The sequence below is a fragment of the Balaenoptera physalus genome, assembly GCF_965194825.1.
Source record: "Balaenoptera physalus genome assembly, chromosome: 20".
In the NCBI taxonomy this organism is placed as follows: Eukaryota; Metazoa; Chordata; class Mammalia; order Artiodactyla; family Balaenopteridae; genus Balaenoptera; species Balaenoptera physalus.
This window is the reverse complement of record NC_138901.1, coordinates 35,042,186-35,056,016: the sequence shown is the minus strand read 5'-3', so window position 1 is coordinate 35,056,016 and position 13,831 is coordinate 35,042,186. Positions and strand designations below refer to the sequence as shown.

The window sequence follows — 13,831 nt, the reverse complement described above, 5'->3', positions numbered from 1 at the left end:
TAATTTCTTTCATCAGTGTCTTATACTTTTCTGCAGACAGGTCTTTTGTCTCCTTAGGTAGGTTTATTCCTAGGTATTTCATTCTTTTGGTTGTAATGGTAAATGGGAGGGTTTCCTTAATTTCTCTTTCAGATTTTTCATCATTACTATATAGAAATGCAAGAGATTTCTGTGCATTAATTTTGTATCCTGCAACTTTACCAAATTCACTGATTAGCTCTAGTAGTTTTCTGGTGGCATCTTTAGGATTCTCTATGTATAGTATCATGTCATCTGCAAACAGTGACAGTTTTATTTCTTCTTTTCCAATTTGTATTCCTTTTATTTCTTTTTCTTCTCTGATTGCCATGTCTAGGACTTCCAAAACTCTGTTGAATAATAGTGGTGAGAGTGGACATCCTTGTCTTGTTCCTGATCTTAGAGGAAATGCTTTCAGTTTTTCACCATTGAGAAAGATGTTTGCTGTGGGTTTGTCATATATGGCCTTTATTATGTTGAGGTAGGTTCCTTCTATGCCCAATTTCTGGAGAGTTTTTATCATAAACTGGTGTTGAATTTTGTTGAAAGCTTTTTCTGCATCTATTGTAATGATCATATGGTTTTTATTCTTCAATATGTTAATAAGGTGTATCACATTGATTGATTTGCATATACTGAAGAATCCTTGCATCCCTGGGATACATCCCACTTAATCATGGTGTATGATGCTTTTAATGTGTTGTTGGATTTTGTTTGCTAGTATTTTGTTGAGGATTTTTGCATTTATATTCATCAGTGATATTGGTCTGTAATTTTCTTTTTTGTAGTATCTTTGTCTGGTTTTGGTATCAGGGTGATGGTGGCTTCATAGAATGAGTTTGGGAGTGTTCCTTCCTCTGCAAACTTTTGGAAGAGTTTGAGAAGGATGGGTGTTAGCTGTTCTCTAAATGTTTGATAGAATTCACCTGTGAAGTCATCTGGTCCTGGACTTTTGTTTGTTGGAAGATTTTAAATCATAGTATCAATTTCATTACTTGTGATTGGTCTGATCATATTTTCTATTTCTTCCTGGTTCAATCTTGGAAGGTTATACCTTTCTAAGAATTTGTCCATTTCTTCCAGGTTGTCCATTTTATTGGCATAGAGTTGCTTGTAGTAGTCTCTTAGCATGCTTTGTATTTCTGTGGTGTCTGTTGTAACTTCTCCTTTTTCATTTCTAATTTTATTGATTTGAGTCCTCTCCCTCTTTTTCTTGATGAATCTGGCTAATGGTTTATCCATTTTGTTTATCTTCTCAAAGAACCAGCTTTTAGTTTTATTGATATTTGCTATTGTTTTCTTTGTTTCTATTTCATTTATTTCTGCTCTGATCTTTATGATTTCTTTCCTTCTGCTAACTTTGGGTTTTGTTTGTTCTTCTTTCTCTAGTTCCTTTAGGTGTAAGGTTAGATTGTTTATTTGAGATTTTTCTTGTTTCTTGAGGTAGGCTTCTATAGCTATAAACTTTCCTCTTAGAACTGCTTTTGCTGCATCCCATAGGTTTTGGATCCTCGTGTTTTCATTGTCATTTGTTTCTAGGTATTTTTTGATTTCCTCTTTGATTTCTTCAGTGATCTCTTGGTTATTTAGTAACGTATTGTTTAGCCTCCATGTGTTTGTGTTTTTACGTATTTTTCCCCTGTAATTCATTTCTAATCTCATAGCGTTGTGGTAAGAAAAGATGCTTGATATGATTTCAGTTTTCTTAAATTTACTGAGGCTTGATTTGTGACCCAAGAGGTGATCTATCCTGGAGAATGTTCCATGCACACTTAAGAAGAAAGTGTAATCTGCTGTTTTTGAATGGAATGTCCTATAAATATCAATTAAATCTATGTGGTCTGTTGTATCATTTAAAGCTTCTGTTTCCTTATTTATTTTCATTTTGGATGATCTGTCCATTGGTGTAAGTGGGGTGTTAAAGTCCCTCACTATTATTCTGTTACTGTCTTTTTCCTCTTTTAGACCTGTTAGCAGTTGCCTTATGTATTGAGGTGCTCCTATGTTGGGTGCATATATATTTATAATTGTTATATTCTCTTCTTGGATTGATCCCTTAATCGTTATGTAGTGTCCTTCCTTGTCTCTTATAATATTCTTTATTTTAAAGTCTATTTTACCTGATATGAATATTGCTACTCCAGCTTTCTTTTGATTTCCATTTGCATGGAATATCTTTTTCCATCCCCTCACTTTCAGTCTGTATGTGTCCCTAGGTCTGAAGTGGGTGTCTTGTAGACAGCATATATATGTGTCTTGTTTTTGTATCCTTTCAGCAAACCTGTGTCTTTTGGTTGGAGCATTTAATCCATTCACGTTTAAGGTAACTATCGATATGTATCTTCCTATGACCATTTTCTTTATTGTTTTGGGTTTGTTTTTGTAGGTTCTTTTCTTTTCTTGTGTTTCCCACTTACAGAAGTTCCTTTAGCATTTGTTGTAAAGCTAGTTTGGTGGTGCTGAATTCTCTAAGCTTTTGCTTGTCTGTAAAGCTTTTGATTTCTCCATTGAATCTGAATGAGATCCTTGCCGGGTAGAGTAAACTTGTTTGTAGGTTCTTCCCTTCCATCACTTTAAGTATATCATGACACCCCCTTCTGGCTTGTAGAGTTTCTGCTGAGAAATCAGCTGTTAACCTTATGGAGTTCCCTTGTATGTTATTTGTCATTTTTCCCTTGCTGCTTTCAATAATTTTTCTTTGTCTTTAATTTTTGCCAGTTTGATTACTATGTATCTTGGTGTATTTCTCCTTGGATTTATCCTGCCTGGGACTCTCTGTGCTCCCTGGATTTGGGTGGCTATTTCCATTCCCATATTAGGGAAGTTTTCAACTATAAGCTCTTCAAATATTTTCTTGGGTCCTTTCTCTCTCTCTTCTCCTTCTGGGACCCCTATAATGCGAATGTTGTTGCGTTTAATGTTGTCCCAGAGGTCTCTTAGGCTGTCTTCATTTCTTTTCATTCTTTTTTCTTTATTCTGTTCCGCAGCAGTGAATTCCACCATTCTGTCTTCCAGGTCACTTATCCGTTCTTCTGCCTCAGTTATTCTGCTATTGATTCCTTCTAGTGTATTTTTCATTTCAGTTATTGTATTGTTCATCTCTGTTTGTTTGTTCTTTAATTCTTCTAAGTCTTTGTTAAACATTTCTTCCATCTTCTCAATCTTTGCCTTCATTCTTTTTCTGAGGTCCTGGATCATCTTCACTATCATTATTCTGAATTCTTTTTCTGGAAGGTTGCCTACCTCCACTTCATTTAGTTGTTTTCCTGGGGTTTTATCTTGTTCCTTCATCTGGTACATAGCCCTCTGCATTTTCGTCTTGCCTAACTTTCTGTAAATGTGGTTTTTGTTCCACAGGCTGCAGGATTGTAGTTCTTCTTGCTTCTGTTGTCTGCCCTAAGAGACTCACTTCTAACCACACAACTAATTTGTCTGTGGTCCATTATTGGGTTACATTTGAGCAGAAACCGGCAACTCTGGAGATGAACACTGGGTCAGCTGCTTTGTTTTTAACCTAAGAGCTTGTTTGGTTTTTCATCTAGTAATCATAGGAATATTTAAGAAAATAAACTTTAGCATTTAGGACAAAGAAATTGACATAAAATATTTCTCATAATGATAAGTTTTTAGAATTCCCATTTTTGATTAGCTAGCTATCTTTTTGAGGGTATTGGACATTGCTGAAACAACTCAGTCATGAGCTACCATCCATAGTATTATAACACCCTCAGTAGAGGATTCTGTGCTATAAATTATATCTAAGGTAGCTGTTCCTCCAAAAAGAAATATAAGAGCATGTAAGTATACAATATTTTTTAATGATAATCGTGTCTTGAAGAGAGTTTTCTCAATCACCATTTTGTTAACAGAAGTATATTTATTTATTTATCTATTTTTTAACATCTTTATTGGAGTATAGTTGCTTTACAATGTTGTGTTAGTTTCTGCTTTATAGCAAAGTGAATCAGCTATATGTATACATATATCCCCATATCTCCTCCCACTTGCGTCTCCCTCCCAACCTCCCTATCCCACCCCTCTAGGTGGACACAAAGCACTAAGCTGATCTCCCTGTGCTATGTGTCTGCTTCCCACTAGCTATCTATTTTACATTTGGTAGTGTATATATGTCAACGCTACTCTCTCACTTCATCCCAGCTTACCCTTCCCCCTCCTCATGTCCTCAAGTCCATTCTCTACATCTGTGTCTTTATTCCTGTCCTGCCCCTAGGTTCATCAGAACCTTTTTTTTTTTTTTTAGGTTCCATATATATGTGTTAGCATATGGTATTTGTTTTCCTCTTTCCGACTTACTTTACTCAGTATGACAGACTCTAGGTCCATCCACCTCACTACAAATAACTCAATTTTCTTTCTTTTTATGGCTGAGTAATATTGCATTGTATATATGAGCCATATCTTCTTTATCATTTCATCTGTTGATGGACACTTAGGTTGCTTCCAGGTCCTGGCTATTGTAAATAGTGCTACAGTGAACATTGGGGTACATGTCTCTTTTTGAATTATGGTTTTCTCAGGGTATATGCTCAGTAGTGGGATTGCTGGGTCATATGGTAGTTCTATTTGTAGTTTTTTAAGGAACCTCCATACTGTTCTTGATAGTGGCTGTATCAATTTACATTCCCACCAATAGTGCAAGAGGGTTCCCTTTTCTCATAATTCTCTCCAGCATTTATTGTTTGTAGATATTTTGTTGATGGCCATTCTGACCGGTGTGAGATGATACCTCATTGTAGTTTTGATTTGCATGTCTCTAATGATTAGTGATATTGAGCACCCCTTCATATGTTTGTTGGGAATCTGTATATCTTCTTTGGAGAAATGTCTATTTAGGTCTTCGGCCCATTTTTGGACTGGGTTGGGTTTTTATGATATTGAGCTGCATGAGCTGCTTGTTAATTTTGGAGATTAATTCTTTGTCAGTTGCTTCATTTGCAAATATTTTCTCCCATTCTGAGGGTTGTCTTTTAGTCTTGTTTATCATTTCCTTTGCTGTGCAAAAGCTTTTACGTTTCATTAGGTCCCATTTGTGTACCTTTGTTTTTATTTCCATTTCTCTAGGAGGTGGGTCAAAAAGTATCTTGCTGTGATTTATGTCATAGGGTGTTCTGCCTATGTTTTCCTCTAAGAGTTTTATGCTGTCTGACCTTACATTTCAGTCTTTAATCCATTTTGAGTTTATTTTTGTGTATGGTGTTAGGAAGTGTTCGAATTTCATTCTTTTACATATAGCTGTCCAGTTTTCCCAGCACCACTTATTGAAGAGGCTGTCTTTTCTCCATTGTATATTCTTGCCTCCTTTATCAAAAATAAGGTGACCGTATGTGCATGGGTTTTTCTCTGGGCTTTCTATCCTGTTCCAATAATCTATATTTCTGTTTTTGTGCCAGTAGCATAATGTCTTGATTACTGTAGCTTTGTAGTATAGTCTGAAGTCATGGTGTCTGATTCCTCCAGCTGTGTTTTTCTTTCGCAAGATTCCTTTGGCTATTCAGGGTCTTTTGTGTTTCCATACAAATTGTGAAATTTTTGTTCTAGTTCTGTGAAAAATGCCACTGGTAGTTTGATAGGGATTGCAATGAATTTGTATATTGCTTTGGGTAGTATAGTCATTTTCACAATGTTGATTGTTCCAATCCAAGAACTTGGTATATCTCTCCTTTTGTTTGTATCGTCTTTAATTTCTTTCATCAGTGTATTATAGTTTTCTGCATACAGGTCTTTCATCTCCTTAGGTAGGTTTATCCCCAGGTATTTTATTCTTTCTGTTACAGTGGTAAATGGGAGTGTTTCCTTAAATTCTCTTTCAGATTTTTTGTCATTAGTGTACAGGAATGGAAGAGATTTCAGTGTATTCGTCTTCTATCCTGCTACCTTACCAAATTCATTGATTAGTTCTAGCAGTTTTCTGCTAAAATCATTAGGATTCTCTATGTATAGTATCATGTCATCTGCAAACAGTGACAGCTTTACTTCTTCTTTTCCGATTTGGATTCATTTTATTTCTTTTGCTTCTCTGATTGCTGTGGCTAAAACTTCCAAAACCATGTTGAACAATAGTGAGAGTGGGCCACCTTGTCTTGTTCCTGATCTTAGAGGAAATGGTTTCAGTTTTTCACCATTGAAAATGATGTTGGCTGTTGTTTTGTCATATATGGCCTTTATTATGTTGAGGTAGGTTCCCTCTATGCCTACTTTCTGGAGAGTTTTTATCATAAACTGGTGTTGAATTTTGTCAAAAGCTTTCTCTGCATCTATTGAGATGATCACATGGTTTTTCGCCTTCAATTTGTTAATATTGTGTATCATGTTGATTGATTTGCATATATTGAAGAATCCTTGCATTCCTGGAATAAACCCCACTTGATCATGGTGTATGATCCTTTTAATGTGCTGTTGGATTCTGTTTGCTTGTATTTTGTTGAGGATTTTTGCATCTATGTTCAACAGTGATATTGGCCTGTAGTTTTCTTTCTTTGTTTCATCTTTGTCTGGTTTTGGTATCAGGGTGATGGTGGCCTCATAGAATGAGTTGGGGAGTGTTCTTCCCTCTGCAATATTTTGGAAGATTTTGAGAAGGATAGGTGTTAGCGTTTCTCTAAATGTTTGATAGAATTCGCCTGTGAAGCCATCTGTTCCTGGACTTATGTGTGTTGGATGATTTTTAATCAGTTTCAACTTCAGTGCTTGTGATTTGTCTGTTTATATTTTGTATTTCTTCCTGGTTCAGTCTCGGAAGGTTGTGCTTTTCTACGAATTTGTCCATTTCTTCCAGTTTGTCCATTTTATTGGCATGGAATTGCTTGTAATAATCTCTCATGATTCTTTGTCTTTGTGCAGTGTCACGTGTTACTTCTTTTTCATTTCTAATTCTGTTGATTTGAGTCTTCTCCCTTTTTTTCTTGATGTCCTAATGGTTTATCAATTTTGTTTATCTTCTCAAAGAACCAGCTTTTAGTTTTATTGATCTTTGCTACTGTTTCCTTCATTTCTTTTTTATTTATTTCTGGTCTGATTTTATGATTTCTTTCCTTATGCTAACTTTGATTTTTTTCTTTTTCATTCTTCTTTCTCTAATTACTATTTGTAAGGTTAGGTTGTTTATCTGAGATTTTTCTTGTTTCTTGAGGTAGGATTGTATTGCTATAAACTTCCCTCTTAGAACTGCTTTTGTTGTATCCCATTGGTATTGGGTCATTGTGTTTTAATTATCATTTGTTTCTTGGATGTTTTTGATTTCTTCTCTGATTTCTTCAGTGATCTCTTGGTTATTTTAGTAGCATATTGTTTAGGCTCCATGTGTTTGTATTTTTTAGTTTTTTTCCTGTAATTGATATCTAGTCTCACAGCATTTTAGTCGAAAAAGATACTTGATATGATTTCAATTTTTCTTAAATTTACCAAGGCTTGTTTTGGGACCCAAGATATGATCTATTTTGGAGAATGTTCCATGAGCACTTGAGGAAAAAGTGTATTCTGTTGTTTTTGGATGGAATGTCCTGTAAATAACAATGAAGTCCACCTTGTCTAATGTGTCATTTAAAGCTTGTGTTTCCTTATTTATTTTCATGTTGGATGATCTGTCCATTGGTGAAAGTAAGGTGTTAAAGTCCCCTACTATTATTGTGTTACTGTTGATTTCCCTTTATATGGCTGTTAGCATTTGCCTTATGTATTGAGGTGCTCCTATATTGGGTGCATAAATATTTACAATTGTTGTATCTTCTTCTTGGATTGATCCCTTGATCGTTATGTAGTGTCCTTCTTTGTCTCTTGTAGTAGTCTTTATTTTAAAGTCTATTTTGTCTGATATGAGAATTGTCCAACTTTCTTTTGATTTCCATTTGCATGGAATATGTCTTTCCATCCCCTCACTTTCAGTCTGTATGTGTCCCTTGGTATGAAGTGGGCCTCTTGTGGACAACATATAAATGGGTCTTGTTTTTGTATCCATTCAGCCAGTCTATGTCTTTTGGTTGGAGTATTTAATCCATACCCATTTAAGGTAATTATCGATATGTATTTTCCTATTACTATTTTCTTAATTGTTTTTGGTTTGTTTTTGTAGGTCTTTTCCTTCTCTTGTGTTTCCTAGAGAAGTTTTTTTAGCATTTGTTCTAAAGCTGGTTTGGTGGTGCTGAATTCTCTTAACTTTTGCTTGTCTGTAAAGGTTTTAATTTCTCCATTGAATCTGAATGAGATCCTTGCTGGGTAGAGTAATCTTGGTTGTAGGATGTTCCCTTTCATCACTTTAAATATGTCCTGCCCCTCCCTTCTGCCCTGCAGCGTTTCTGCTGAAAAATCAGCTAAAAACGTTATGGGGATTCCCTTGTATGATATTTGTTGCTTTTCCTTTGCTGCTTTTAACATTTTTTCTTTGTATTTAATTTTTGATAGTTTGATTGATATGTGTCTTGGCCTGTTTCTCCTTGGATTTATCCTGTATGAGACTGTCTGCACTTCCAGGGCTTGGTTGACTATTTCCTTTCCGACATTAGGGAAGTTTTCAACTGTAATCTCTTCAAATATTTTCTCAGACAATTTCTTTTCCTCTTCTTCTTCTGGGACCCCTATAATTTGAATGTTGGTGCATTTAATGCTGTCCCAGAGGTCTCTGAGACTGTCCCTAATTCTTTTCATTCTTTTATCTTTATTCTGCTGTGTGGTAGTTATTTCCACTATTTTATCTTCCAGGTCACTTATCCGTTCTTCTGCCTCAGTTATTCTGCTATTGATCCTTCTAGTGAATTTTTAATTTCTTTTATTGTGTTGTTCATCATTGTTTGCTCTTTAGTTCTTCTAGGTCCTTGTTAAACATTTCTTTTATTTTCTGCATTCTATTTCCAAGATTTTGGATCATCTTTACTCTCATTACTCTGAATTATTTTTCAGGTAGACTGCCTATTTCTTCTTCATTTTTTTGGTCTGGTGGGTTTTTCCTTTGCTCCTCATCTGCTGCATATTTCTCTATCTTCTCATTTTGTTTAACTTACTCTGTTTGTGGTCTCTTTTTCACAGGCTGCATGTTCATAGTTCACATTGTTTTTGGTGCCTGCCCCCAGTGGGTGAGGTTGGTTCAGTCTCTTGTGTAGGCTTCCTGGTGGAGGGGACTGGTGCCTGTGTTCTGGTGGATGAGGCTGGATCTTTTCTTTCTGGCGGGCAGCACAGAGTCCAGTGGTATGTTTTGGGGTGTCTGTGACCTTATCATGATTTTAGGAAGCCTCTCTGCTAATGGGTGGGGTTGTGTTCCTGTCTTGCTAGTTGTTTGACATGGTGTATCCAGTACTGGAGCTTGCTGGCCGCTGAGTGGTCTTAGCATTGAGAAAGAGATCTCTGGGAGAGCTCTCACTGATTCATATTACATGGGGCTGGGAGGTCTCTGGTGGTCCAATGTCCTGAACTTGATTCTCCCACCTCAGAGGCTCAGGCCTGACACCAGGCCAGAACACCAAGACCCTGTCAACTACATGGCTCAGAAGAAAGGGAGAGAAAAAGAGAGAAAAACAATTTTTTAACCTAAAAATATAATAATAATTTTAAAAAATAAAAAAAGAAAAGAACAACCAAACCAATAAAGAAATCTACCACTGATAACAAGCACTAAAAACTAAACTAAGATAAACATAAATATCAGAAAGAAATCAGTCAAAGACAGCAAACCCCAAGTCTACAGTTGCTCCTAAAGTCACCAGCTTCAATTTTGGGAACACTTGTTTTCTATTCAGGTATTCCACATTTGAGGGTACCTCAAGTTGATTGTGGAGATTTAATCTGTTGCTCCTGAGGCTGCATGGAGAAATTTCCCTTTCTCTTTGTTCACACAGCTCCTGGGTTTCAGCTTTTGTTTTGGCCCCACCTCTGCCTATACGTCACCCTAAGGCATCTGTTCGCTACCCTGACAGGAGGGGGTTAAAGCAGTGGCTGATTAGGGGGCTCTGGCTCACTCAGGCTGGGGGGAGGGAGGGGTACAGTAGTCATAATTGGAATGTGGGGTGAGCCTGCAGCGGCACAGGCCAGCATGATGTTACAACAGCTTGAGGCACACTGTGCTTTCTCCCAGGGAAGTTGTGTCTGGATCACAGGACCCTGGCAGTGGCAGCTGCACAGTTTCTTGGGGGAGTGGTGTGTGTGTGGAGAGTGACCTGTGTTTGCACACAGTATTTTTGGTAACAGCAGCAGCAGCCTTAGCATTTCATGCCCGTTTCTGGGGTCCAAGCTGATAGCTGTGGCTCATGCCTGTCTCTGGACCTTGCTTAGGTGGTCCTCTGCCTACTGTGGGAACATGGGAAAGGAATTCCCTCTCCTCGTGCACCCCAAAACAATGGTCTCTTGCCACTTAGGCAGGTCCAGGCTTTTTCCCCAGACTCCCTCCCCACTAGCTGTGGTGCACTAGTAACCTTCAGGCTGTGTTCACGCAGCCAATCCCAGTCCTCTCCCTGGGATTTGACCTCCAAAGCCCGAGCCTCAGCTCCCAGACCCCACCTGCCCTGGCGTGTGAGCAGATCAGCCTCTCAGGCTGGTGAGTGCTGGTTGGCACCAATCCTCTGTGCAGGAATCTCTCCACTTTGCCCTCTGCACCCCTGTTGCTGCGCTCTCTGCCATGGCTCCAAAGCTTCCCCCCCCGCCCACCCCCCATCTCCGCCAGTGAAGTGGCTTCCTAGTGTGTGGAAACTTTTCCTCCTTTGCAGCTCCCTCCCAGGTGTTCAGGTTCCATCCCTATTCTTTTGTCTCTGTTTTTTTCTTTTGCCCTACCCAGGTACGTGGGGAGTTTCTTGCCTTTTGGGAAGTCTGAGGTCTGAGGTCTTCTGCCAGCATTCAGTAGGTGTTCTGCAGGAGCTGTTCCACATGTAGATGTATTTTTGATGTATTTGTGGGGAGGAAGGTGATCTCCATGTCCTATTTCCCTGCCATCTTGATGGTCCCCCAAAGTATTTTTATTTTTATTCTTTTCCTCTTCAACATTTTCATTTTTACAATATTTTTAATAATATTTTTTAAGTTTACAGTTACAAAACTAAAGCAAATGGGACTTGGGGGTTCAGAGAACATTTCTTTTTACTTTAAAAAAAGTTTTACTATGGAAAATGTCAAACATACAAAAAAATTGAGGGAAGAGTAAAATGAACCCACAAATACACTTCATATAGCTTCAGTGCCTTGCAGCATTTTATCAGTTTTCTTTCTTTCTTGATGATGATTTATTTGGGTTTTATATATATTTCTTATGTGATAGAGTATTTGAATTTGCAAGTCAGCATATGATCAATGATCATAACAAAAATAGACAATTAAGTCTCCTGTTTAAGACTGTGATCAATGAAAAAAGTTGCCTGCCATATCAGTATACAAAGGATGTGGCAGCCATCAAGCCATCACCCTATAGCTGCCTGGCCATTGAGCTGAGAGGGAACTCAGAGTAGAAATAGAATGCCCTGCCATCTAGCAGTCAACCACTGCAGGCACCCCCAGCAGTGTACCCTGAGGAGACTCAGGGTGAGAAAGCACAGGATGCTGGCTCCAGAGAGCTGAGGTGCATATCAAAGGAATGATTTCAGTGACCCCAGACTCTTGCATCTTCCCATACATAGAAAAGCACTACATTCCTTAACTTGAGATATCTGGTTTTCTTTAATTAACAGTAATCTTTTGATGTTCCAACTACCTGGTCTTGTTGCAAAAATCCCTATATATCCTGGTTCCTCCCTTTCCTCTTCAGAGTAGTACCTTAGAGCTATCTGAGATGCTGTGTCTTGGGCTTAAGTCTTCTGTTTTTTCTGCCAAATAAAACATAATTCTCAACTTTTAGGTTGTGCATTTTTTTTTTCAGTTGACACAATGCATATTAAATCCCTTGGATTCATTGAGAACATTTTCCATGGTATTTTGTCTCCAGTCTTAGCATCTCACCTGGAAGAGAATCAAACACTGTATTTTCCATGACAATGATCAAGCTGTGTCTTGTCCAATTAATCCTAAAGTGTGCTTTCTCTTTAAATGTCACAGGCTTCTTTAGAACAAGTTCTCTTTTAAATAGAAGGATTGTACTGTTAATTCAGAGTAATACTGCCTGTTTTCAGAAGGTAGCATATTTTCCCAGGAAACATCCCAGAGCCATTAGTCTATACTGGATAAAGGCTGTTTCTTATTCATTGGGTTAATGCTAAGTGTACAGTATGTGAATAATTTATATTTTTGCTGCTCTTAACAGCAACAAGTTCCCTTTATAAACGAATACTCTGTATGGAAACATTTATTTTTTCTTCTACCTGGTACATTAAGGGGGAAAAAGGAGTTGTTACTCCTTTGTATTACTAGCTGTGATAAATGTCTTCCTTACGTACATTGAGACAGAGTAGTATAATGCGTTAAGTTTGGTTTTAGAGTTAGAAGACCTAGATTTATATCTAAGCTCTGATACTTATTTACTACTTTGGTTAAGATCTTCCATCTTCTATGTCTAATAGTGATTCTCTGTATATGGGAATATACCCATTAGCTTATGTAACTCACAACTTGCCTACAAAGGAAAAATAAAATATATATATATATATATATATATATATATATATATATATATATTGAAGGGACTTTGGGAATGGGGAATAAGGAAGTAGCAAAGGGCTGTGCCTACTGTTTATGAATAAACATGGCTTAACTCAGTATCTAAAAGCAGGAAGCAGGACAACCTGCAGAGAGCGAAGCAAAGAGACATCAAAATCATACAGTAAGTCCCCTACATACGAATGAGAGTGAGTTCGTAAGTCCAATTTGTTCATAAGTCCAACAAAGTTAGCCTAGGTACCCAGCTAACATAATTGGCTATATAGTACTGTATTGTAATAGGTTTATAATTCTTTTCATATAAATAATACATAAAAAACAAACACCAAAAATAAAGAAAACATTTTTAACCTTTTAGTACAGTACCTTGAAAAGTAAGTAGTATAGTACAGCAGTTAGCATGCAGGGTCTGGCATCAAGTGAACAGGCAAGAAGAGTTACTGACTGGAGGAGGGAGAGGAGTTGGGAGATGGTAGAGCTGAAGGATCGTCAGCAATAGGAGATGGATGGCAAGCTGCAATTTCACTCACACCTGACGTTGATAGCACAGGTTCTGGTTCCTTGCTGGATTCAATTCTATCTACCTCTTGAAAAAACTATCCAGTGATGTCTGGGTAGTAGCTCTTTTTTTCTCATCATAGATGACATGGTTGTACTGGATTGCATTCTGAAAGGCTGCTGCAAGCTTCGTGGACCATTCTATGTTTGGGTCCTGTGCCTCCTCAAATAAAGACAATCTTCTTGCCATTTCCTGCATCATGAATCTCTTCTGTTATTCAGTTACTTCTTCTTCCTCTGGTCTCTCTTGGCCTTTTCTCTGGGTCACCAATTCCATTAGGTCTTCATTAGTAAGCTCCTCTTATTGGGCAGCAAGGAGATCAGTGAAGTCATCCTCTTGCAGGTCTAGCTCCAGCTTCTCATTGAGGCTAATTAAGTTGTTGAAGATCTCTTTGGACTCCTCATCACCTTCTCAAATCCACGAAAATGGTAGACAAACTGTGGGCAAAGGTTCTTCCAAACCCCACTCATGGTGAGGGCTGTAACCTCACACAACGCAAAGTCGATGTTTTTTATGGTCTTGTAGATGTTATAGTCCTTCCAAAATTGTTGCAATTTTGTTCCTTATTCATCACTCGCCTTTACTGCCTGACAAAGTGTGACATTAATAATATTTCTTGAAAGTCACTATAACTCCCTTGTCCATAAGTTGAATGAGTGACGTAGTATTCGT

The 13,831-nt window shown here is 37.7% G+C and overlaps 1 long non-coding RNA gene across 1 annotated transcript in view; it reads left to right on the top strand.

The window, feature by feature from the left end:
- Positions 1-13,831, top strand: part of LOC309650638 — a 102,481-nt gene that overhangs the window by 16,544 nt on the left and 72,106 nt on the right. The gene's annotated exons all lie outside the window — the stretch shown is intronic.